The sequence below is a fragment of the Papaver somniferum genome, chromosome 8 (assembly GCF_003573695.1).
Source record: "Papaver somniferum cultivar HN1 chromosome 8, ASM357369v1, whole genome shotgun sequence".
Classification (NCBI taxonomy): domain Eukaryota; kingdom Viridiplantae; phylum Streptophyta; class Magnoliopsida; order Ranunculales; family Papaveraceae; genus Papaver; species Papaver somniferum.
Window position 1 is genome coordinate 167,251,636 of NC_039365.1, and position 27,707 is coordinate 167,279,342.

General features: G+C 36.9%; 1 long non-coding RNA gene across 1 annotated transcript; it reads left to right on the forward strand.

The window, feature by feature from the left end:
• Nucleotides 1–21,120: 21,120 nt before the first annotated feature.
• On the forward strand, nt 21,121–22,927 carry LOC113303877. The gene is made up of 2 exons (XR_003337835.1): nt 21,121–22,466; nt 22,600–22,927. It is a non-coding gene; the product is annotated as an uncharacterized LOC113303877 (long non-coding RNA).
• The last annotated feature ends 4,780 nt before the right edge of the window (nt 22,928–27,707 follow it).

A 27,707-nucleotide genomic window follows, 5' to 3' on the forward strand; every position in this document is an offset into this window, starting at 1 on the left:
GTAAATGACAAGAATTGAAAAAATAACTTAAACAAACCAGCCCCTTGCAGGAACTCAAAATCTTAACATCAATGATATTAGAAATGATGTTATGATTAGGAAAACTGAAGGGATACCGAATCTGCTTAATATCCTCGTCTTGAAAACAGAAGTTTGAAGTTATGGTAGCAATTTTGTGACCATATTGTCGAATCCCAAATTGGAAAAATTTTTGTAAACATATTAGAGTTTCTGATTTGGCAACCATGAGATAAACCCAAATGCATCTAGTATAATCATCAACTAAAGTGAGAAAATATCTGGCACCCGTAGAGGATGCCACGGAAAATGGTCCCCAAAGATCAGCATGAATTAGCTGGAAAGCATAAGAAGAAGAAGAAGTACTTTTATTAAATGGTAACCTTGTTTGTTTAGCCAAGGGACACACAATACAAGAGTGAATATTCTTGGAGTCAATGCAATTAAAAGTGCGAGATAAGAAACGAAAACAATCCTCACTGGGATGGCCTAAACGGCAATGCCACATATCCATTGGCCTCTTATTTGCAATAAAAGAAAAAACAGAAGGACGGAAGCTAAAATGATATAGGCCTGCAATGCGCCTACTCCATCCAATCTCCTTGTTCGTTTGAAGGTCCTGGAAGACACACGAATCATGAGAGAATTTAATACAACAATTGGTTGTTTTTGTTAATTGACTGACCGATATGAGATTGAACTTAAAACTGGGAACATGAAGAACGTTTAGTAATTTGATTTGAGGTGATAAATCAATATTACCAACATGACTCATAGAGGTAAACGATCCATCTGGCAATTGAACTTCAATTGGTTTATCAACCAACGCATAATTAGGGAAATACGATAAAGAAGAGCATATATGGTGCGTAGCACCACTGTCGACAATCCAAGTAGATAAAGAACAAGCAAATATTCTTGGCAAAGAAGAAATAGACGGTAAAGGGGAGGCACAGCTGCAAATTGTAGCAATATGTGGAAATAATGAAGCACAATCACCAGCGAAATTGGCAGAGAACAAAGAAGGAATTTTGGCAGAGAACTCACCCGCGAAATTGGCTGCTGGAGAGGAGATATCGCCGCTGTTTGGAGGGGCTAGCAGGTTGATAAGTTGCTGGTACTGTTCGGCAGTGATGGTGGGTGCAGCTGGGAGCGTGTCAGAGACGTTGCAGTGCTATTCAGGAGGAGCGACAGCAGCCAGGGCGTGACTGGCAGCAACAGCAGCAGCTTTGGAGGGTTCGTTACTGCTGCTGTTAGGGTAACCATGAAGCTTCCAGCACACCGGACGTGTATGGCCATGCCGATTACAATGATCGCAAAAGGGTCTTGGACGTTTGTTGCCGTTAGAGTGGCTGTGAACAGAGCGAAACTGGGACGAAGTGCGGTAGCTCCTATTGTCTGTGTGAGCAGCAGACAAGGCCGCAGAGTCAAGAAGAGGAACAGCAGCAGATTTGAGGCCTTGTTGCTCTTCCTCTTGCCTGACGAGATTGTAAAGTTTCGCTGCTGACGACAATGGCTCGATGACCAGAAGTTGACTGCGCAAGGCAGAGAAGCGCTCCTGAAGACCCTGTAAAAACTCCATAGCACGATCTTGGTTATGGTGTTCAAGGATGGACTTACCAGCATTACAGATGCAAGCAGTGGAGGCCGAAAAGAATCCAATTGATCCCAAAGAGTTTTTAGTTGTGTGTAATACTGAGCAACAGTTTGGTGTTCTTGTTTCAAGGTTGAAATGGACTGTTTGATGGCATATAACTTTGTTGCATTGTACTAAGCAAAACGGCTCTGCAAATCCATCCACATCTCATGAGCAGTTTCGAAAGACATCACACTACGACCAATTGCTGGTTCACAAGAATTGCAAACCCAACTGCCAACAAGATCATCGCAGCGTTGCCAGTACGGTATATCGGCTGAAATTTCTGGCTTAACAATTGTGCCATCGATGTAGCCAAGCTTGGCCTTGGCACTTAAGGCCTTACGAAAACCACGAACCCAAGTGGCATAGTTTTCACTTGTGAGAACGGGTTGATAAAGAATAGTTGTAGGATTGTCTGCTGGATGAACATAATAAGGACTAGAAGGATGAAGGTGAGGATTAGAATCAATACCAGTGTTGTTGTTGCCTGTTGATGAATCATTGTTGTCTCCCATTGATGCTGTTGGAAGAAGAACGAAGGTGCTCGGTAAAGAAGAAAGAAAAAAAATAACGTCTGGGAAGAAGAAAAAAAAAAGTTTTTTTTTTTGGATTTGATAAAACCTAGCACGAAGATACCATATTGGATTTATATCCAGAAGACAGTGTTTATGGTTTTCACAACTGTGAATATCTTGTTTATTCTTATTGATATATGTAGTGAAGTTACAACAAAATAGGTTACAACAAATAGAGATATTCTAGGAAAGAACTATATTTACGTAAGACTAAGTTTAGGAAAGACCTAGTAAACTGGGAAACCTAATAGACTAAGGAAACATGAGTAACAAGAATATATTTTCTCTAACAAAAACGTGATAGTGGTGTTGATGAATTATCATATTCTAAAGAATATAACTTATTTGGGTCGGCGACTTGGATGTTCCAGAGTTTGCATACACACCTGAATCTAGAGAGAGATTTCGCTGGTAACTTGCAAAGAATTTCATGGACCATATCTTCGGGAAGACTTGGCAATGGCTGCTCCATATTCTTCTGGTTCTTGTTCTTCTGTTTGGAAGCTTGTTTTGACATTAGGGTTTGGTTGTTCAACTTCATAGTTGTATTTGTTTTTCTCATTAGGGTTTTGGGGTAGTATTGCTTGCTGTAAAATAGTAGTATTTATAAAGTATAAACGCGTGCATTTAATCATGGTAGTAGGTAGAACTTGTGCATCTACGTTCATTTCTAGGTAGGTGGTAGATCTTGGTGCAAACAAATAAGGGAAAAAAAATTGACCGTGCGCGCGCAAGCAAATTTGAACGAGCATCTCCGTAACCGTCCGATGAATAGGATGTGAAGTCATCAAATCTTGAACTTATCTATATATTTTTTTACTTCAGGAATTTTAAATTACTTTTTTCAAATACCTATCTTGTATCGATCAGTTGGTATTCCTTGAATTTTAGCAGCAAGTACGTACTACTCTTGAGATTTACCTTGCTCAAAATGATGGTAGTAATATTTCAGGCATTAGCTCTGAAATCATTAAGTTTTACGACATGATGGTAAACAAAGTCGCAGAGAAGATCAAAGATTGACCAAGATAGCAGTGACAGAAAACTACTCATGCTGCTAGTACCGTACTTCAGTAATCCGGATGGTTATAGAATTTTGATAACTTTAATGCTTTTGCTTTATTTAAGAGTAGGTTTGCTTTCTGCAAGTGCTTGCTAAATTACACATTACATCGCACAATTTTATAGAGCTCTTTTTGACGTTACATACCTCCTGAATCTTAGTTAGTTGTAGAATCTCCAATTTTCCTCTTATACTTGGATTTACCTATTAAAGCTTGGCAAAAGAGTATTTTGGCAGTGCGGGATTCAGTTATTGAGAGGATGGAGAAGAAGGGTGCACCATGGATAGTTCAATAAAGTACAAAAATGATGCAAGCTATTAGCAAGTTTTTGCCATCCAGTGATAACTAAACATTCTCGTGACAAAGATATGAGGCAGTCTATGAAGGACCTTCAGGTTCATGTCGAGCTCAAGGTTAATAATTTGAAAATGATTAAATTTTGGCAGGATAGATGGTTCTTAAGCAGATGGCAGGCCGACAATATTTTCCGAAAGACTGAGTATTAATAAATTATGGGTATCGAGACGGAGCATCGATTAGAGAAAACGAAATCAAAGAAGACAATGTTTAAAGTGGTTCGGCACTAACGCCTACGTCCACTTATAGAACCCCGTAGGGTGGATGATCTCCGGAAAATTCTGGGATAGTTACATCAACATTAAACACTCATATTTATAGAGTGATAAGAGATAAGAGCTTCTCCAATGGAATGTATGTGAGGGGAAAAGTATTAACCCACATAGGATGCACAATCATATTTATAAAAAATCATCTCCAACCTATTGATGTGGGGATGAGGTGGCAAAAAAAAAAGTTAGACATCCTCTAGGTGAACCTCTAGTTTTAGACATCCACTTAAAGGATGTCTTCCCATCCTAGTCACACTTTGACTACTAAAAATCAATGAGAACAATAATGAAAATAATGTTAACCAATTATATGCCTACAAATAAGTAAAGAAAGCTGAAACAATCTAATGGGTTGGAGATAAAATTTATTTTTTCCTAATATTTAGGATTTTATACCTAGAGGATGTCTTAAAAGTGATTCCACATATGAAACATCCACGTTCACCATTGGAGAAGCTCTAAACTACTAGACCTATATTTTTGATCTCATAGTTATCGAATACAACTAACTAGGTTTACATTTTGAATCTAGTAAACTAGTTACATGAGATTATCTTGGAAGTTTTGACCACTTCACTTGGAGTCCACCGTGGATTACATATATCTTGGAACCGACTTATCCTCTTTTGATTGCACCAGTTGCCTCGGTCCTTTACTGTACTCTAACAATCTCGGCTACTTGTGTGTGATATACCGTAATATTCCAACACCCCCCTCAAGTTGAACACGAAATTCTGATGCAGTGTATAACTTGAACAATCTCACGAAAAGAACTTTGTAAGCTAAAACTGTAGGTTGAACTTCGATCTTCAGTCACGGACCATGAAACTTGAACAAAGGTATAGAAGCAATAAAAGATCTTCATAATCGTGGTACATAATAGACACATAGGTCTTGTTCCTTAGGGTTGAAAAATAATTGGATTGGGTGGATAAACACAGTTGGATATCTGTGTACGATATTTTTCGTGAAAGATAACCGTTGTTGGAAAGGAGACTGAAAATTTTCAGAAAATGGAGAAAATATTTGGTGTAAAATAGATTACCAAAATAGCTGGATATTCTCAAAAATAGGAAATATATCCGGAATTAAATTCTCAGGAAAAGAAAAAGGAGAATTTAAGATTTGCTGTAAGCAAAATATATATGATATATGATAATGGATATAACCTCATCAAGACGATACATGGTTATAAATGGCGAAACCTTGTTTAAGAACAAGGGTTGTGATGCAAGCATGCGAAATTGCAAATGAGACAAACAATAGAACATGATGACACATCTTTGACGCATAACAAAGATGTACGAGATGATTTAGTTGACAGGATGATGGTCAACTAAACATTGAGGAATATTAGCTCATAAAATCATAGCAAGATTTGAATAATAAGATCTTGGATAAAGACCTAAAAGAAGGTATATTTGATCACCAAACAGACTTTTCCTCAATTCAAAAATATTTTGAGGAAGACCCATGATGAATGGGTTGAGATTGAATAAACCCTCGAGATATTGGTCAAGAGCAGGAAACAAGATAAGGTCCAAGATGACCCGTAACAAAGATAGCAGTTAAATGCAATTGAGAAAAGTAGATTATCATCAAAGATAAGTAGCTCATTAGAGCAAAACGTGACATGAATCGACATGAGATTCCAAAAGATAGAAAGCATCTTCGGCGGAAATGATTGGATCAGAATTTAGAGAGCCAATAGACGATGGCAGTATCACAAAACAAAATTAGTTAAATCAACTAGTTGTTCTGGATGTGAAACAATTGAATAATACTGACTAAAATCAAGTTGTTTGATTAAATGAAAGGGCCAATGAACGTACCGACACTAACAAAGGAAATTTTGTCATACCTTCCATCCATGCTTTGAAGGAAAATTCACTTCTCTATGAAATGGAAGAATCACGCTAGATGAATCCTTAACAGACTTTAGATAGAGTTCTGCTTCACGAATTCTTCGTCCAACTGGAAACAAGGTTTAAAAAATTTATTAGCAAAGATTTTCATAAAACCCGTGATGAATGGATTATGGTTTTCATGAATAAACACCCATGATATAGGGTTTGTTTTAAGACCTATACTACCGTGAAAAATTAGTAAGGTATGGATAAAAATATAAATCAGAAAACAAAGTTACATGATGACTTGATGAGATAAGAGAGCATACGACACATGATCATCTCTATGTTTGATACCCATAAACTATTCATTGGATTTGAATTTGGATAAATTAGCTCATGAGAACTGGAGCATAATTGAAGACCATGCATTATTTTCGAATGTTCGTTACAAAACGAACATACACAAAGATTGGACCGATTTTGATTTTGATGCAGAAACTCATTATTTTGATATGGAGCAAAAAAATCAAAGGAAAACAAAGAAAAAGAAAAAGAAAATAATCTCTTGTGATCCAGGATAATGATAGAAACAATTTGAAACACAAATAAACAACACGATCTTTTTTGATGTAAGGGGTATGGTAGCCATAAACCAAAGAAATGTGTTCTGAACCTGTAATATGAAGCAGGTCTTTGACGCGAACAAAATATCCACAGAGATTTTCCAGTATAATCGGAAAAAGTTAATTGATAACTTTGATAAACTGAGCTAAGATTCATCAATAGGCAAAAAGAGACTACTATTCACCATCACAAGATGGTACTGATGAAACGGAATACTAAAAAAAATTTTAGAAAGCGGAAGCGATTCGAGCGGATCTCACCGCTCGATCATCGATTAGAGAAAACGAAATCAAAGAAGACAATGTTTAAAGTGGTTCGGCACTAACGCCTACATCCACTGATAGAACCCCGTAGGGTGGATTATATTGGTCTCCAGATAGATAATTCTGGGATAGTTACATCAACATTAAACACTCATATTTATAGAGTGATAAGAGATAAACTACTAGACCTGTATTTTTGATCTCATAGTTATCGAGTACAACTAACTAGGTTTACATTTTGAATCTAGTAAACTAGTTACATGAGATTATCTTGGAAGTTTTGACCACTTCACTTGGAGTCCACCGTGGATTACATATATTTTGGAACCAACTTATCCTCTTTTGATTGCACCAGTTGCCTCGGTCCTTTATTACACTCTAACAACCTCGGATACTTGTGTGTGATATAGCGTAATATTCTAACACCCCCCTCCAGTTGAACACGAAATTCTTATGCAGTGTACAACTTGAACAATCTCACGAAAAGAACTTTGTAAGCTAAAACTGTGTAGGTTGAACTTCGATCTTCTGTCACGGACCATGAAACTTGAACAAAGGTACAGAAGCAACAAAAGATCTTCATAATCGTAGCACATAATAGCCACGTGGTAGGCCTCGGGAAAGTGTATAAAATTAAAGCGCAATAAAAACGCGGGCCTACAGTAATACCGCAAGTGCACGGTCATCAGTTGTAGCTCGTGCAAGTACGGGTCGATCCACAGAGACTGGGAGTGTTTGGAGTTTCTAGCTATTTGGGCTCTAAATTGCTATTGGGCTTCTAATTGTGCTTTGGGCTTAGTGGGCTTTGGGTTAACGGTGAACTGAACTTGGGCTCAACAGTTCAACTGTGAATTGGGTTCAGTGTCTTTTGATGTGAACTGGGCTTTGGATTCAGTCAAGGATCTGGGCCTTTGGGCCTTTATGAAATGGGCTTCAGTTTGTACAAACAATGGACAGTGGGCTTAGAACTGAGCTTGGGCTTTTGGGATTGCTGTGAGCCAAGCTCAGTTGCAGCAGCAGCAGCAGCAGCAGGGGAAGGGGAGCAGCAGCAGCAACAGGGTTGCAGCAGCAGCAGCACAAGGCAAAGAAGAAGGAAAGCAGCAGTACTGCAGCAGCAAAGCTGGAGAAAACAACAGCAACAGCAGCAGCAGTGCAAAGAAAGCAGCTGCACAAGCACTGAGTAGCAGGGTAGGGAAGCAACAACAAGGCAAAACAAGGCAAGAGGAAGAAAACAGAGAAGCAACAGAGTTGCAGGGCAGTGGAAGCAAAGATGGCAGTGAAGCAAAGACAATGCAATAAGAAGCAAAGACAATGAAGAAAATTTAACAAGACAATGACTCAACAAGCAAAACAAGGCAATATAGCAAAGGGAAAGAACACAACAACTACAAGCAGAAAACAGTGCAAGATGAACCAAGGCCTAAGGCCAAGGGCAAGGATGATAGTGAAACTAACAGAGCAAGGCTAAGGCAAGAATACAGGCATACAAATAGAATGGGAAGAGAATTAGCTTGCTAAGAGCACTAATTTCTCCCAATGCTCAATCAACACAATGCATCCTAAGCATACAAATGGAATGGCAAGATAATCAGCTTGCTATGAGCACTGATTTCTTCCATTACTCAATCAGTTCAATGCTTCAAAGGTAACTAGCCTAGCATGCCATCAAACTAACAGCAGTGAACTAAACATTAACATTACACAAACATCAACAGGAACATAACAAATTAACAGGATATGAAACCAAGCACATTAACAGGATATGAAACCAAGCAAATTTCTGGCTAGCATCCATCTTGCTAATTCATTGGTTGAGATGAGATTGAAATAGTTTTCTTCTGATTTCAGAGAGATTTTGGCTGCGGATAAGAGACACCAGGTGTATTCCAGAGAGAAAAGATTAGCATTTAGCGATGTTTTTATGTTTTTTTATTCTTCCTTTTGGGGACTATATACTTTTGGAAGTAGTTGTTGTTATAAGGTCATCCATTTAATACTAAAACACAAAATTATCTTTTACAATGCAGGGAGTCGAAGTAAGCGGCGTACATTTCATGCTTCTATACTCGACAATCACCATTGTACCGATAAAAGAAGAAGTTGTTGTTGCATAAGTTATCCACCTTTCAAAATCAAGGAAACAAAAGGTACGTGTACCTGGTATGAACGGGTGGCTGAAAAAAAAGCATTTTCCAATCTCGGTAAATTAGGAGTGAAATTTGTCACACTATCTCTGTTTCTTCCTCGACTTCCGTGTATAATTACGATACTTAAGGGCTTCTAATTCTCCCATTAAAACTTTATATTGTTGCCCTTTATCCGCATCCAATTTCAAAACTCCACCTTTTTCGTCCTTCATGTCATACAAAACCAAAGACTTTTTACCACAATTTGCAACACCAATGTACTTCTTGTCGTACTCAATCTCTAACAGAATTTGATCATTTTTTAGACACTTTATCCTCAAGCATTGAAATGATTTAACATCAATTAATCTCAATGGAAAAATGTTATACTCCCTCCGCTTTCTGGAAAAGAGATACTTTCATTTTTTTCATTTTAGCCTAAATATATGCCAAATTGAAAAGGTGAAAGTATCTCTTTTCCAGAAATGGAGGTAGTACATTTTTACCCAAGATTTCCGTAGGGGCGAAATATCACACAAGACAAATCTACAGCTTCGCTCTAACCAAAACAGGCATAAGCACGGACAAGAGAAAAATTAGGCGAAGAATAATTACGCGATAATAAGATAGAAGCGCGAGGAGCAGTCACACGATGCATATAACACGACATTCACCATAAGAAGCACGAAGCAACAGCGCGATAGATAGGGACAACTCTCAAAAGCCTGACGAGTAAAACAAACTGAAATAAGATCAGTCAACTAAGATCTTGCACGTGAACTTTGGTTGCCTTCTACTGATGTATTTGCCTATATAAGGGTTTAAAAATAATAGAGAGAGAGGATTCAGTCAAGTAAGAGAGCTAAGAAATATTTCTAGAGAAAAGAAAGAAACCATTAGAGTTTAGCCTTAACTTCACTCTCCCTATTATTGTATAGAAAATATCTTTGTGATCATTATAAGAACATCATATATTCAATAAAAAGTGATATAGAAGATCAATACTAGTGTCCAAGTGGTGTATAATATCATTAATGTTTGAGTTGATTTCCATGACTTAAGCTTTGTTTTATTATCATCTCAACGGGTGTAGTTGTGGAATTTTCCGCAACTACATTTTGACGCTAGAAACAGGAAGGATTTATTCTCACCTGCAAGTTATCAGCTAGAAATCATTATCTTTCGAAGCTCGTTTGTCACTTTCATTACCATCATTTTTCTGTTCACCACGAGAATTCTCCTGTTGTTTGTTTGAAGTCATCATTGCTCTAAAAATGTACATCACCTCACTCCTCCGTTCCACCATGAAATGCTGATAAAACATCACTGTGACTTTACAAACATCAAGTAGAATTATCTTTGCTTCCTCTTCTCACTCTTTTGTAAAGCCGTGGTAGACACAACACCATCACCTCGTATTGATCAGAAAATTCTTTCAAGTGTGTTGACCCTTCAAAACACTACATCTTCCTATCTTGATTCAGAAACTATCTTTTAAACCTCTTCTCTCCAAAACATCGAAGACTCTAGTGATACAAAGATGCAACTTTAACAGTAGATGCGGGAAGGAACTGGCTGCTGTCGTGGAAAACCCAAAATATTGGAAGGAATGGGTCAAGCCATACGATCCAGAAATACTAATGCTATATGTCGGTATGAAGGATGAAAGGAAAGAAAATAAGTTCTGCCACCAAAATCAAAATTAAGAGATTCTTGTTGGGTGCAATAATCAAAGACAAATAAAAATCAAATAAGCAAAAGTTATTGATACTTAGCTCCTTTATAATGGAAGTGATTGCTTTGACAAAATGAACAAGCTCCCCGTATCTCCGCAACAGCAACAAGGCAAAACTTTGGAAAATAGAGTGAGTCACGTGTTCAACACGCTGTCCTTAAGACATTAGCGCCCGGCTACACTCAAGAGTGATGCTATAGCCCTCACAGGACGGATATCTCCAGGATAAAACACCCTAATACACCTACTACTAGCATATGTAGTAGATGCTCAACTTGAGCTTGGCAACTCCGAAAAAACCGTTAAGGAAAATCGCAAATGCTTAAAAAACGCTATAAAATATTTTCCCTTAGGGGTCCCTCTAAAATATAGAGCAACCCCTTTCCCATTATTTTACAAAAGTAGTGAATTTCTTTATATAATGGAATAAAACAATTTAAGAAGAGGAATTCCCCGATGTGGGACTAAAAAGCTTATATAGTCTCTTAAAACAACTAAAAAGTGGAAACTCCACAATGTGGGACTAATAAGTTTTTCATTCACAAACAAAACAATAAATTAATTTTATTTAGTTAAACATATTAAAATAATAATTAATAAATATTGTTCCAACAATCCCCCACATGAATGAAAACCTCAATAAAACATGAAAAACACAGATAAATCTTGGTAAGTCAACACCCAATCTCCATGATCCGGCTTGATCGAACAGACATATGGAACGTCTGTGTGTTGAAATCATACTAGTCATTTCAATGTCCTCTCCTTCACACAAAAATGTGTTGACCCCAAGGTCATACTATGGATTGCAAAAATCATATAGTATAGAGAGCTTTCATCTTTAGCTCCTCACAAGTGAGACTAAAGGTTCCTTTCACGAAAGTGAAAAAGCATAAACCAGTGAACACTTAGTGACCCTTAGGTACTAAGTTCCAGTAATACCAAAACCATCAAAAGCGAAAATCATATAAAAAACGCAGGAAATACCATTTTAGGCAGAGGTGTCCGTGAGGTCTTGAACCTTTGCTTAGTGAGATATTACCGGAATTACTTGCTAGAGACAGTGAACTATGTCTTGAACTCCTAGCGTTTGATGTAATTAGCGATAACAATCACGGATGATATCTCCAAGGTTGCTGCCAAGCTCGTGCCGTTTTGTCCGTTTTGGCCCTGGACGTATCCTGTTTCTCAGAATGCTCTAGAGAATCATCTCATATTCTCACAGGAAGCGACCCACTTCCTCATTCAGATAGGTGAGTTTCCATAAAGAGTGTTACTGCTACACCCCACTTCAATCTTAAATTGAAACTATAGAACTCATTAAGACTTATTAAAAAGTCATCCTCCACATGCAGTCACACTATCACGTCTACACCATAGGGAAGGGACAGAGAATGACAATCTCTGATAGTGTTTACCTTTACCCACCACAAATTAGTTGTCTCATTCGAAACCTTGATCATGGGATCTCCAGTCAGCAAGGTTGAGTATCCTTCATGGCAAGTTTAATATATGAGCTTAAGCCCCAACCCCCTCGATGCATTTTTAACTATCTCTTTGTACAAACCTTTCGTCAAAGATTGCGCGATATTCTCCTTGGACTTTATCCAATCAATGGAAATAACGCCGATTGAGATTAGTTATTTCTTAGCTTTAACTATTATAGCTTGGCTAACACAATGTATAGATATAGCTGGCACAGGCCTATGCCAAAGAGGAATGTCTTCTAAAAAGCATCTTAGGCACTCGGCCCCCCTCTCATGCTTTATCTAACGCAATACTCTCAGATTCCATAATGAATTGAGCGATATGTTTGTTTGGAAATCTTCCAACAACAAACCCACATGTTAGAGTGAAACCATATCCACTCGTAGACTTAGACTCCTCTGAGTCAACTATCCAGTTTGCATCATAAAGTCCCAAGGACAACAAGATACCTTTCATAAATCAAAAGAGTATTTTAGGTACCATAATACTCTACTCAGTGCATCTGAATTCTCTTGCTCTGGACTACAATTATATCCACTTAACTTACTCATAATATAGGCAATGTCTGGACTCTTACAGTTCATTAAATTCATCAGACATCCTATAACTTTTGAGTATTCAAGTTAAGATACTCCACTACCCTTATTTTTCTTGAGACTACAAGAATAATCGTACGAAGTACAAGCAGGTTTACAATCAGACTGATTGTATCTCTTAAGCACAACTCAACATAATGAGAACGACTAAGACTTATAAATGTTTGATTATCTTCTAATCCTCATCCCTAAGATTACATCAAAAGGGCCCAAGTCTTTCAAGTCAATGTTCTCATTCAGTGCATGTTTTTAGTGGAATTGATCACATCTATGTTTGTATCAAGCATATCATCAACATACAAGCATACAATTACACAGACATCCTTAACAAGTTACTTGTAAACATACTTGTCAGATTCATCAATTTAAATCCACTATCCATTATCACATGATTAAATTTTCCATGTCACTATTTACGTGCTTATTTGAAAACCATACGAAGATTTTTCAAATTACAAACTTTGTATTCACAACCTTTCACTACAAAGTCTTCAGGTTGATCTATGTAATTTCTTTACCTAATTCACGGTTTTAGAAAAAACTGTCTTAACATCCATCTGATGTATCTCTACGTTTTTATGGCAGCAATAACAATTAGTATCTCAACGGAAGTAATTTCCGTCACAATTGAATTAGAATCAAGGAAATCTACACCTTCTTTTAGTTTATAGCCTTTAGCTACCAACTTAGATTAATATTTTTCCACAGTTTCATCTACCTATCGTTTCCTCTTAAAGACTCATTTACATCCCATGGTCTTACAACCTGGAGGTAAACTAGCAAGCTCCCAAGTCTGGTTCCAACGGACTGAGTCCATGTCACTAAATGAAGCTTCTTACCAGAATGGGGTTTCAGTAGATATCAAGGCTTCTTTACAAGTCTGTGGCTCGGACTAAGCTAGGCATGTTATGAAGTCGGTTTCATAAGAAGTCTCAAGTCTAATTATTTTACTTCTCTTAGGCTCAACATCAACTTCATCTTCCTTTAAAATAAGTTCTGACTATTTGAAAATAAATCTAGGGGATCAACAACACATCTCTAATGAGGTACAGGTTTAGAATAAACATGTTCAAAGAACTCAGCATCCCTACATTCCGTAATAATATTCACACCAATGTCAGAAAAAATCAGAACACACAACCAAAAATCTATTTGTAGAAGTATACTCAATATACCCTATACGAAAACACAATCAACATTTTTGGTTTCAATCTAGTTCTTTTAGGAAGAGGAATTACAATCTTAGTCAAACGCCCCCACACTTTGACACATTCATAAGAAGGTCATCTACCGTTCCATAAACCATATGGAGTTTCATCTGATTCTTAAAAGGGTACTTTATTCAGGATATACTAGTTAAGAGGACTGCCTCCCCCCACAAGGCCGCAGGTAATCCTGAACTAATCAACATGGAAATTATCATCTCCTTAAGGATACAGTTGTTATGTTCAAGGCTTCTAATTGGTTTCCAACTTCAAGTTTATACATCTTAAGGCTTCTAAGGCGTCATCCTTATCCTAAGCAAGTATACAAGATAGTACCTCGTACAATCATCTACGGAAGTTATAACCATCTTTTACCACAGTGATTTTGGGTTGAACTCATGTCAACTAGGCCTAACTGAATTAATTCTAAAGGCTTAGAATTACTCTGAACATTTGTGCTAAAAGATTTTATAGCATATTTTGATTCTTCACAGATTTCACTTTTGTGTTCAAAATCCAAACTAAATTTGGGTACGAAGCCTATGCTAGCCAGTTAAGCATTGACTTATAAGTTTACGGTTCCAATTCTACCACGTAAAACAATCAATCACACAAAGATATCACAAGAATCAACTACGTTCACATCATCAGTTTTTCCGTTAAGCTTATATAGACCCAAAGTCCTATAACTCTTGCTTAAAAAATCACTGCCTAGTTACAACAAGTTTTCCAGATTCAATTAAGATCTTAATATTTTTCCATCTACAACAGAACAAGATACAAGATTTTCGCATATGCTCGGAACATGAAAACTTCATTCAATGTGAGAATATTACAGATATGAGCTTCTGCTCGACCTTTTCCTTTTATGCAACCTCTATTGCATATGAGTTACTCAATAAGAGTTTCTCGACATCCCCTATCCTATGATAGGAGGTGAACATGTCTCTGTTTCAACAAACATTCTTGGTGGCTCCAGAGTCCACCTACTGGTCTCTCACATTGGTTATTAAAATAACTTCCGACATCACGCCACCAAACTCGTTCTAGTTTGTTTCAACTAAATTAGCATTAACTTTCTACTTATTAAGGTTTTTATGTTGTCTACAATTTACTGCCGCGTGGCCAGGAATTTTACAAACATAACACTCACCCTTAACTAAAGTAATTTCGGATTCAGGTTTACGAAATATACCTTTATCATGAAGACCATGCTTAGAGTTGCGTTCGATGTTCTCACCTTTGCCATCTTTGGAAGATTTGTTTCCAACCACATGCGGCTATTATCCATGTCCCTCGGAGATGGCACCTTTATTCACAAATCACAATTCCAAATCAGAAAGTAAAATATGAGTTTTGAAGATAACATTAACAACAATTTTCTGCTCGTCAGAATTTTTCAGAAACGTTTTTCTGTTTTGTAAAATATCAAAAAAATACTTTTGCAACTCCAAAAATTCTGAAATTTTACTCGGGTAACTACCAGGATGTCTACTACGTTGTGTCAAAAGGGTTCATCGAAATTCCTTCTGGATTAAAAGATAAAATTGAAACTCTACAGCTGACCAGAAATTCGTTTTTGTTTTTCACTCCACAATTAACATCCATGATTCACAAACCGATCAATCGTTTTCGATTATTACAAATACTAATGTCTTAATATTGTTGGGTGCAATAATCAAAGACAAATAAAAATCAAATAAGCAAAAGTTATTGATACACTACAAGAAAACATAGCTTAAGCGACCAAAATCTTAGCAAGACCACAAAATTTTGGTCGCTTGAACAGTCAAGCAACTAAATTTCCGACTACCCAAAAATTTGGTTGCTTTCACCTAAGATACACTAATTCACAGCCACTACGATAAGTATTTGCTCGCTCCATATTTTGATCAAGTAAACAAGAGCAACTACAGAAGTACTTGTGCTGGTATTTACTTAGAGGGACTAAGGACTGCCGACTAAAAAATCTATGGTCGGTTAAACCTCTATTGGCCACCAAGTTGTACCACCAGTTTAAAAGAGAGGTCAAGTTGAGCTCGACTCCAAAATCACAACATAAAATTAACGTTCTTCGATTTCAAGTCATAACTACAATTGTTTACCAGTTATCTATCATCACTTAACTACAATTGTTTGGAATAGATATAAACATGAACTTTGTTCACGGAATCAAACAGCTAGTTTCTCCCTCCTGGAGTTTTTGAGTCCCTCTGTCAATCATGGAATACCCAGTATACATATAAATCTGATTAATAGTTATCAAATCACCAAATTACCCGTATGGTCCATAATTCATGAATTCAGAACATTGAATCTGTGAATCTTCTGGTGGGAAACCAAAAGTCAGGTTCAAATTATGAACCAAACAAGCAAACCCCCACATTAATTAGCTAAATAATGACTCAAAATAGCCATTATTACCTCATAAAATTCTTCGATTCATTTTCTTACCCTCTTTCAAACGACCTTGTTAAGAATCCAGAATCCATGTGAAACAAGAAACATAAACATAAATTTAGTTTATCAGTATCGAATTAACCAAATCTGAGAGAAAACTCTTAGAGTAGCTTTGTCAAACAGGTTATAAGCGACTGTAAATGGAGATATGGAATGTCAGAAAACTAACTTGGATTGGAACCCAATTTTCAGTAGAGAAAAGCATATATACAGTTAAAGCCTTAATTACCAATTTACAGTAACAATCTGTCTAAGACTACGAAGTCCAGCATCATAATCTGGATTTTGGAAATTCTAATAACGTAGTGATTCGGCAGATAGCGGTATGAGAAAGAGTGGTGGAAATTGCTAAGAAGGAAAGAAAGGCCAGGGAACTTGAAGAGGAGAAGAATGGTTGTCAGAGAATTAGGTCGTAGGGTTTCGAGTTTTGAGTTTTAAAGCAAGTGGGAACTTGGGTTTCAAAAAACAATTGCGCGCCAAAAAATGAACTAAGGCGCCAACTTCCCCATAAAAATAGTTTCCCCGGAATATATTTGCACGGTATCGGCATCGGACAAGGTGGCAATCCGCGCGATTTGAGTCTCTAGACTCCCATTGGCCAGATTAAATCATACGGATCCATTTCTAATGGATTTGAGTTTTTGGTTTCCCATTAGCGAGTTTAAAATCATACGGATCCGTGTGTAATTGATTTGGTTTCCCATTGGCCAGGTTAAAACCACACGGATCTATCTCTAATTTATACGATAGTCTTTGGCTTCCCATTGCCAGGTTAAAATCATACGGATCTATTTCTAATTATGGATCATAGTTAGCAAATCGGGGTACGAACCGAAGTTCGGGACGGCATACATACAGGTATTACACGGATTCGTATAGATCAGATTCGGTCAAAAATCCGGTTAATTGTCTGTTGTTCAGCAGAATATTTGGACTATAGACGTACGTGTATAATTCGTTTTTAAGATATGAAATCGGCTTAAGAAATTCAGTAATGTATAAAAAAATAAAAATATAAAAATTTTAGAAGAGGTGTCATGATTTGTAGTTTAAATGCATTATATATCAAATACCTTGTAGTAATAGCACCAACATATGGTTGGTCTGGTGGTTCAGGTGCTAGAATGTGAAAGTTTAAGGTACTGAATTGCGTTAACCAGGTGAACGAACTAATTAGGCGAATAATTCACAATATATTCATAAACCCCATATAGTACGCGTACTAGAGACAAAGTTTAAGTTATTCAGAAGTATCATTGGATCCGGTCAGTTCGGATATGCTTGCGAATCATTCGCTTACAATTCGACGATTACTAACTAGGGTACGAATCTTAGATCATGAGTATATGTACGGTTTCATATAGATTGGTAGATGACGGATGAAATTCATTTATGTCAATTGATATTCGGTTACGTTGATGATAACCAGAGAAACCGATGAATCCGGAAGAAATTGAGTAAGGCCGACTAATATCAGATAATATGACATATAATAAGTGAAAGTGAAGTTGGATAAGATTGTTTGATAACATGTGAAGTTAAAAAATGACGTATATCTAGAAAAACCGATGAAATTCGGGAGAAGTTGAGTCAGGTCGACCAATATTAGGTAAGATGAGGCTAGGATAACAAGTGTAATTAGGTGAAGTCGGTGAATATTTGGTTCGAATTGATATTTTGGAAAATTTCCAAAGAAAACAACCAACTGTTTACCATCAGTATGCATACCTTTTTGGTCTGAGTTCGGGATTTCCTGACGATACGGATACCCGGTATGCATACCCTTCTGATATGACTTCGCGAACTTCCAAGAGGTCATACGCACATAGGTATGCACACCTTTTCGATCTGATTTCACAACTACCAAAGGTACCCATACTTGGTATGCATACCTGGTTGACCTAATCTAGTTCAGAAGCTTAAGTGCAAATGCAAAAGTACATGAAGTGCCTAAGCTTAAGCATACTCGTTGGTCATACCTTGACCATGGCTATAGTTCACTTTTGCTATATTTCTCATACACACTTCTAAGATTCAAGTTCAATCTTGTCTTGCTAAAACTCTTGAAATATATTCGAGTAATGGATATTCATAGATCTTTAGCAAACTTAGTTAGAACAATTTATTGTTCACAAACTATTTTCTTTAAAATTGATAGTTTGGAAAACTTCCCAAGAAAACAACCAACAGTTTACCATTAGTATGCATACCCACTAGTATACATCCTCGGCGAGATACTCTTGGTCATTTAGGCTCTGTAGATGCGTAAAGACGTCCCTGACGGACTTATGACCCAGAGCAGAGATACACATATCTCTTGTAAGCAAGACTCACCATATTTGAGATCAAGGACTGATTCCTAGTACATCATCGCGAGATACACTGGTCAACTGAGCTATGCTCTAACACTACGGTTGAGCCAACATGGTGTACACGTTTAGGTACGGATACATAAACCTAAATGAGGGTACACTTCATTTGTGTATAACAAGCTAAGTTCGATCTAATGGTTGAAAGATGTTAGCTTGAATCTAATCAGGTTTTCATCTAACGATGGATATTGAATGCTTTGTTACCAAGATAACTTAGATTGGAAACCCTGGTTTGAAAACCATATGAAGGAAAACTCTATCAAATGGGAAACCTAATCCCCACACCTCCTGTGTGATACTAGTTGTATAATCTAGAATCGAATCTCCTTTAACCTGAGGTTTTTCACGAAACCTTGTAGGTTAACGAATTGAAGACTTCATTGGGATTGTGAAGGCAGACCCAACTATTTTCTTTGTAGTTGCGTGATCTGATCTTGTTGTTTCTATCGTTTTTGAGTACGATCTTCTTTAAGGATGACTCGAGAGTTAATCTCCGATAGCCAAGATAAAAAGTAGTCACAAACATCTTCGTCTCTTCGTTTTTGATTCCACAATATCTTTTTCCGCCGCGTCGATTAAGATTATTGTGAGGTGGTTGATAAAACTAGGCTTTTCTTCGGGAATATAAGTGCGGGTTATCAATTGGTTCCTGTTCACCTTGATTTATCAAAAGATGAAACAAAACTCGTAGGTATATTTGTGGGAGACGGATTTATCTATTATCGTAGACTTTGGGTCGTATCAACTCTTAGTTGTGGGTGAGATCAGCTAAGGGAATCAAGTGCGTAGCATCCTGCTGGGATCAGAGACGTAGGAGCATAAATGGACCTTGGATTAATGTGAGATTGATTGGTGTTCAACTACAGTCCAGACCGAAGTTAGTTTGGAGTATGCTAGTGTTTGTAGCAGCTTAATACAGTGTGTGTTCAATCTGGACTAGGTCCCGAGGTTTTTCTGCATTTGCGGTTTCCTCGTCAACAAAATTCTGGTGTCTGTGTTATTTCTTTTCTGCATTATATTTTGTTATATAATTGAAATATCACAGGTTGTGCGTTGTTCAATCAATTAGAATATCCGACTTTTTTTGTTGTTTATTTAAATTGATTGACACTTGGATATTGGTCTTTGGTACCATCCAAGTTATCTCCTTGTATTTGATAAAGATTCGCATATTGCTATTTGCTTGAGTAAAAATCAAATCAAGTGAGAGAGATATAAACTCTTTGATTACTTTTTATCTAGATTGAGTCTGACTGTCTAGTTGATTCTCTAGAAGGTATATTGGAGTTTGTCCATACAGATTGCTAAGCGAAATATTGGGTATGGTTGTTATACCCCACATTTTCAAGGGGTTTGGAAATATACCTTTGAGGATGAGTTTATTATATTTTGTTCAATATACTAGAGATGACACGTGTTGTAGGGGCACTGCTTTTACGATGGATAACATGAGAAACCGATGAAATCCTGCAGAAATTGAGTGGGTCAATAGGTATTGGGTAATATTGATGGATAACAAGTGAAATTAAGCGAAGCTAGATAGAAATAAATTAGGTTTGACAAAACCCACAGATCAACTTCATTTTGAATCATAGGAATCAAAGATTTTGGATTTTTTTCTCATCTCCGTCTATGTTTTCTTGGGTCACGAAATTAGGATATAAAAGGTATTTCAGGTCGCACAAAAAGGTGAAAATTACAAAAAAAGAAGAAGAAAAAACAAGGACTATGATTCTTAAATTGTTTATCCGAACAATATAAATCCAAAACTATTTGGCAATGAGAACGATAAAAAACGATTACGATTATTATCTTTAAAACAAAATTTCGAATAATCAGTACAAAATGGGATGTGAATTAACCCAAAAGTTATCATCAGCAAAAATACTGTCTGGATTGAATTGTAAAAATGAGAATGAATCAGTTAAATGAGATTGAATCGTAAAAAATGAGAATGGATCAATTGAATGGAAATAGATTAGAAAATGAGAAAAACTGGAAGATATCGTTATTAGCCTTCGTTCCGACGAAAATCGAAAACATTTTTAAAAGACTTTGGTCCAAAAATAAATTTTATTTCACCCACAAATCTGTAATGATTTAATTTGAAAATTAAATGAGCAGTTAGAATATTTATTAATTTCACACGAAAAAACTTAAACTATATATTAAAAAAATCAATATAAATATGAAATTATCACTAGTCATCTGCATATGATCAAGAAAACGCAAATCATCGTATGATGCACAAAGAAAACACAAATCACTTTAAAGTGACAATCCTGATCCGTATGAAAATAAAATGTTATCCGACGTATATTAACTCAAACGCAAAACTCATACGGATATTAATCTACGGCTGTAATTTTCTTATCCATAGAAAGCTTATCCGCAATCCTATTTCTTTTCTGTCCACTCATTTATCAGCTCTCTTTCCCCTCTATTCTCTTTCTTTCTCTCTTCTTGCGCCTCACAATCTTCTCTTCTTCTTCTTCTTCACTTTTCTTTGTCTTAGTAGATCTCCGCCGCTCACCTTCTGTCTGCGCTCTTTCTCCTCAAATCCTAAACTGAGAAAAGTGATCATAATCAAATAGATCAATCTCTTGTTCTTATGATTTGTTTCTTCAAAACTTCATCATGATTGCTTCTAAACTTCATCATCGAAGAGTAGCATATTAAGCGCTGCATGTTCATTCTCTCAAATGGGTTAAATTAAGGTTATTTTTTCTCATTTTTTGAGGAAAATTAGGGGTTGTGTTGGTTGAGCAGCTGTATATGTATTTATTCTGATTTTTTGTGAGATTTCAACGATGATGGTCACTGAGTTGAAATTTTGAATAAAAATGATTTGTTTCCTCGATTGTTCAAGTTCTTTATCTATTTTTTATTTTTAATAGATTTCTAAGAATTATTCTTTTGTTAATGGTTGTTTTGTGCAAGGATTTGGTCTTATTCTCATCCTATTGGGTGAGACATTTGGTATTGTTTTGGGATTTGATTTGAATTTTTTTTTAACCGTGTTGCTTCTTTTATCGACTGCCCAATGAAGATGATTTAGGTAAGTGTAATACGGTTTTCTTGTACAATTTTTATCTCTCCTTTTAGGGATATCAGTACTACAGTCAGGTGTTCGTCAAAATGTCTCTATGAATGTGATGTTTTATTTTTTTTTTCGATGGGCTGATTGCGTCTATAATCTAGCTTGGTAGATTTTTAATGATGCCAAGGATGGATCTAATTAATAGATCTTGATGCACAGTTATTTTAAATTTGTTTTTGGTTGGGATGGAATCTTCCAATCCCCTTCTGTAATTTTTTAGTTTCTTAATAACTTTCTTCCTTTTGATAGATCTCGTTGTTTTTTAATTCAGTAGTGGTAAACAATGTTGTTTCATGGATTTTTTTTGTATGAATTTCATTTATGCACTTGCTGTGAGTTTTGGGTGTTTGTAAACTTGTGAAGTATAGATTGTTTTGTTCATTTTCTGATTTCATTTGTATTTCATGCGTCCATAATTTTTAATTATTTGGTTACATGAAGTTGGTCCATGTATGTTGGTACGTTTTTTGAGTCACAAAATAATATTCCCTTGTTCAGTTTTTTTCTTATTTTTTCGAATACTGATTGTTTGGTATTTGTTGCTTTGGTTCCATCATTTGAAATAACATCAGCGGCATGTCTGAAATTTGGTGTAGAAATGGCAAGCCAAGCTTCCACCACAGGAGTCAACACAAGGGATGTCAAAAATGAGATCTGTTTTCCTTGTAATCTGAGTGACGACATAAGAACTAGATTGATGCTTAAGTTTGGAATTGTCGGTGGTATGCTTAGATCTGTTGCTTCTCATTCTCACTGAAAAAAATAATGAAGGAATTTCAGTTCATTTTTACTTTATTTTACAGGATTTATGTTTTTAACTAGTAAATTGATTTGGGTATTGGTTTATTTTTGCAGACATTTCTTTTACATCCATTAACAAGAGGAAAGGAGAGTTTCAAAGACGATCAAAATCAGATTTAGAAAATAGATTGATTGAATGTTATCAAGTCGTTGCAGTATGAATCTTTTTAGTATTTTTATGTAAGTTTGTCCTGTGAACTTTGAATAATTCTGATGTTGTAGTGTTAAAAGTAGAAGTAGTTCGTTTTAAAATTAAAGTATGTTGATGATGTAATTGTAATTTGTTTTGTCAAAGAAACGAGATTGTATTTTATTTAATTTTTGTAAAACAAATTGTAGATCTTTTAATATAAAATTGTAAATTGAATCTAGTTATAATAAATTAAATTAACTTTGCATTTAATGTATTAATTTTTATTCATCGTCAAAATTGGCTGGCCGGAACATTCCCTCTGTTGATAAAGAATTAGAGCAACTAATTTCATACAAGTTCAAAGTCTGTACCAGCTCAAATCTCTTACTTCAAAAACCCTTAAGAGACCAATTGTTTTTCAGTTTGGTTGATTGAGGCTTATGTCAACTTAACATATTACTCGCTAGGATGGTTGATAGGTGTTTCACTTGTTCTAGTATGGTTGGTTTATCTATGAACCGATAGGCGTTTCACTTGCTCCAGTATGGTTGGTCTAGCTGTAAAGCGATGGTTATTTTGCTTGCTTTAGGAAGGTCGGTCTAGCTATGAAGCGATTTTTATTTTGCTTGCTCTAGGTTGGTCGGTTTATCTATGAAGCAAGCAGCAAAGAAGACGCTACATGATAGTTGGTTGATTACTAAAGCAAGTGCCTAGCTGCTCTAGACCTATAGAGATCCCACCTTTTGCAACTCAAGAGCGAGAGCCAAATTAAGTCGCTCTAAGGGTTAGAGCGACTCAATATGGGTTTTTGCAACCAAAACTGCCAGCTCGCTTAATCCAGTTTTTCTTGTAGTGATACTTAGCTCCTTTATAATGGAAGTGATTGCTTTGACGAAATGAACAAGCTCCCCGTATCTCCGCAACAGCAACAAGGCAAAACTTTGGAAAATAGAGTGAGTCACGTGTTCAACACGCTGTCCTTAAGACATTAGCGCCCGGCTACACTCAAGAGTGATGCTATAGCCCTCACAGGACAGATATCTCCAGGATAAAACACCCTAATACACCTACTACTAGCATATGTAGTAGATGCTCAACTTGAGCTTGGCAACTCCGAAAAAACCGTTAAGGAAAATCGCAAATGCTTAAAAAACGCTATAAAATATTTTCCCTTAGGGGTCCCTCTAAAATATAGAGCAACCCCTTTCCCATGATTTTACAAAAGTAGTGAATTTCTTTATATAATGGAATAAAACAATTTAAGAAGAGGAATTCCCCGATGTGGGACTAAAAAGCTTATATAGTCTCTTAAAACAACTAAAAAGTGGAAACTCCACAATGTGGGACTAATAAGTTTTTCATTCACAAACAAAACAATAAATTAATTTTATTTAGTTAAACATATTAAAATAATAATTAATAAATATTGTTCCAACAATTCTCGCCCTCCAACGCGAATATGAAGCGAGGTTCGCACCATGGAAAGAAGCAGAAAAAATATTGATGAAAGAACGAATCAATATTGATCAAGAGCATGGAAGGTTGATGATAGAAAACCAGAACCTAAAAAGAAAGGTGCGATAGTACGAGTTGGGGATAGAATATGGAGAAAGTTACAAAAGATCCTACAGAGAAAGAAACGTTGAAAGAAAACAAAAGGAGAAACAAATGAATGGTAAATTGTGGATCGAAGTGTATCAACATGGGAGAAAAGGAAATAAGATGAGAAGGAGGATGTTGTACCAGAATGAACGATGGGAAAGGATGACCCAATACGAGAATTGCATTCGAGCAGGAACAAGGAGAAACCAAAGTATTGATAGAACACCTGAAAATACCTCCACACTAAGGAGATTTGAAGAACCACATAATGGAATGTCGGAGCGAGTCTACAAGCGTAACAACAACAATGGCAACACGGAAGGTCAAATCTTTTTCGAGGCTTAAAATAAAGGGAAAAGAAAGGAGAAAGATCATCTTTCGAATTCCCTTTATTACGTGAAAACTATATGCGAAGGAACATCACCTCCAAGGCTAAGATGATGTAATGAACAAAGCAAGCTATGTATCATCTCAAAGAAACTTTAAACATGAAGCAACGTTCTTTCTAAACGCGATCAATCCAAAGGAGAAACAAAGTTTACAAAAATTATCTCGTAAGACCTCAATAGGGGGCAGCAATTCACTATTTTAAAACCTCTAACTAGGGAGGTTGGGTACCCAATTTTGGCGTGTCAACTTTGTTCGCATGGTTGTGCGACGACGTTTTAGCACGATCACGTAAGAGGAGGCCCTTAATCCCTAACGCGTGTCATATCGGGAAAATCATGGAGAAGTCACTTACATTGGGGAGAAATAAAAGCCTATCCGCTGGAGGCCACCACGAACGAACCACTCATCGAATAAGTTTTCCGGCATGGGGTGTAGAAACATGACATGTAGAGCATAAGGAGATCATGGCTTGGATAGACTCGATCCAAAAAAAAACCACTTAGGGTTTGATCTCGTACCCATAGCCACATAGGCGAAGGGCATGAGGTCACGACAACACTAGTTGTTGAATAACTGGATGGGAGGAGCCCAACTGAAATGGTTAGGGGTGACCTCCTTGAAAGGGAAATTCAGGGGGAATATAAATGGACGACACCCTCCATTAGGGAGCTGAATTGTGTCAAAGACGGCAATGTATCGGGGCTTTTTACTCACGGGAGTATCTAAGGCCTGGTATATTGTCGCAGAAATGACGTGGGGAGGTAAAAATACTAACACAGATAAGGAGAGATCAATCGCCAATGACTCCTAAGAGCACATGGAACCGAGATTTCGTCGCCCAATGTTGAAGACCCCAACCAAGGCGATCATAATTCCTTTAAGTTCTCTACGTGGGGAAGGCAATAAGACCTTACTTAGGAGGCAAATAATACCTATAAAAGATCGTGCAAATATCAAAAGCAGAGGAGGGCGGAAGAAATAAAGGCATGGAGAAGTCGCACTGAGGCATGAAGAAAATTCCAAAGGAAATATACCCTCGTCAACCTAAGTATAAATTTGAGACAAGAACTGTTACATTAATTATATCGTCAAACATGTTAGTATAGCTGCATATCTCGGTTATTCGCATGAATCTTTGCGTGTTATGTCATCTCACATACTGAGCTATGTCGCACTATTTCTAGTCGCATTAATTTAGCTTCGCATAAATCTCAAATTTAATATCTTCATGAAACATGAACGAGCCTTAGCATATCACACCCTTTTCAAGAATCACCTAGTTCGCCTATAAGCATGTTCGCACTACCTAGCTAGTAAATTAAATGTAGTATTTAAGGAAATATTTCTCCTTCGAAGGAGGGAGGCAGAGGCAAGCATGGGAATGTTAAAATTCATACGTATCCCACCTCCTCAGTCAGACACCTTAATTACTATAGAACACGTTTTCATATACACAGATACATACTTAACAGATTGATATAAAACCCGTAATAATGTAGAAAAAACATCCAACTTTATGTATATCTATTCTAGCCTTAGAAAATTAATACAGAAAAGAAAAAGCAATTGCAATTCATACCCCCCAAGCTTGGGAGCGCCCAAAAAACCGTCCAGTAAAAGGAAGAAAGTTTAAAAGGAACACAACTAAAAGGTATCCCAATTACGTGAAGGAAAAGCCACTTGAGAAGAGTTTCCTACTTCAGGTTGCGAAGTGCCTGGAATATTTAACTTTGAGAAGGAAAAACAGGTCCTTGTCGACCCACCCCCTGGCCATTTCCAACAACTTGAGATGATTGATGTTCGCATTGAACACCACCCGCAGCAGTTTCGATAGCTTCATCTTGATCGACCACCTCAGCAAACTCATCCTCAGAATCGGCATATTCTTCATTAGCATCTTCTTCGTCATTGGATTACTCGCCCTCAGTGACCTCCTCTTCAACGCTAGACCCAGGATCCACGAGTTTATCCTCAGGAACGAAAATATCAGGAAACTCCCTAGTAGGAAGACTCTTTCCAGTAGTGACGCGATAAAGAAGACAGTGCGGTACCCCCTATGATAATACAATTAGATCGCAGAGATGAAGACAATGCGGTACCCCCAATGGCGGTTGACAGAATCTTAGTAGACAGTAGGATCTCAGTGGACGTATTATGCTATCACACATTCAAGGCAATGAGATACAATGATTCGAATCTCACGCCAGCGGAATATAATATCTTTGGGTTTAATAGAGTAGCGACAAAACCAAAGGGTGAAGTCACGGTGACGATACTCGTAAACTCGTTAGAAACAATCGTAACATTCAGTGTCGTGGATATGGATACCCCATATAGCGCGATTACTAGGAGGCCCTAGATACATAGAGTCAAAGCAATAGCGTCCACCTTCCACCAATGTATTCGTTTTCCTGTTGCAAACGGCATAGAAGAGATCAAAGGAGATATTGTGCAGGCGTAGAAATGCCAAAACCTTAATGTACGACATCAAGAAGAACTTAACAAAGAGAGAAGAAATCGAACAAGAAGGAAAGAAAAAGATGAAACATATTCTCCTCTTCCTAGGGTATTTATTCTAGAAAAATCAATAGAGACGCACCGCCGGTAAAGGAGGAAACCGACAACACGTGTAACAATTATGCGGAAAGTACGAAAATGCGTTGAATAAGATATGTTAACTAAGAATTCTCGCATTATTCCACTTACAGAAGAACAACGCGAGAAAAGGCAAAATTTAGGGGTGAAATATCGCACAAGACAAATCTACAGCTTCGCTCTAACCAAAACATCCATAAGCACGGAGAAGAGAAAAATTAGGAGAAGAATAATTATGCGATAATAAGAGAGAAGCGCGAGGAGCAGTCACACAATGCATACAACACGACACTCACCAGAAGAAGCAAGAAGCAACAGCGCGACAGATAGGTACAACTCTCAAAATCCTGACGAATAAGACAAACTGAACTTTGGTTGTCTTCTACTGATGTATTTTCCTATATAAGGGTTCAAAAATAACTGAGAGAGAGAGGATTCAGTC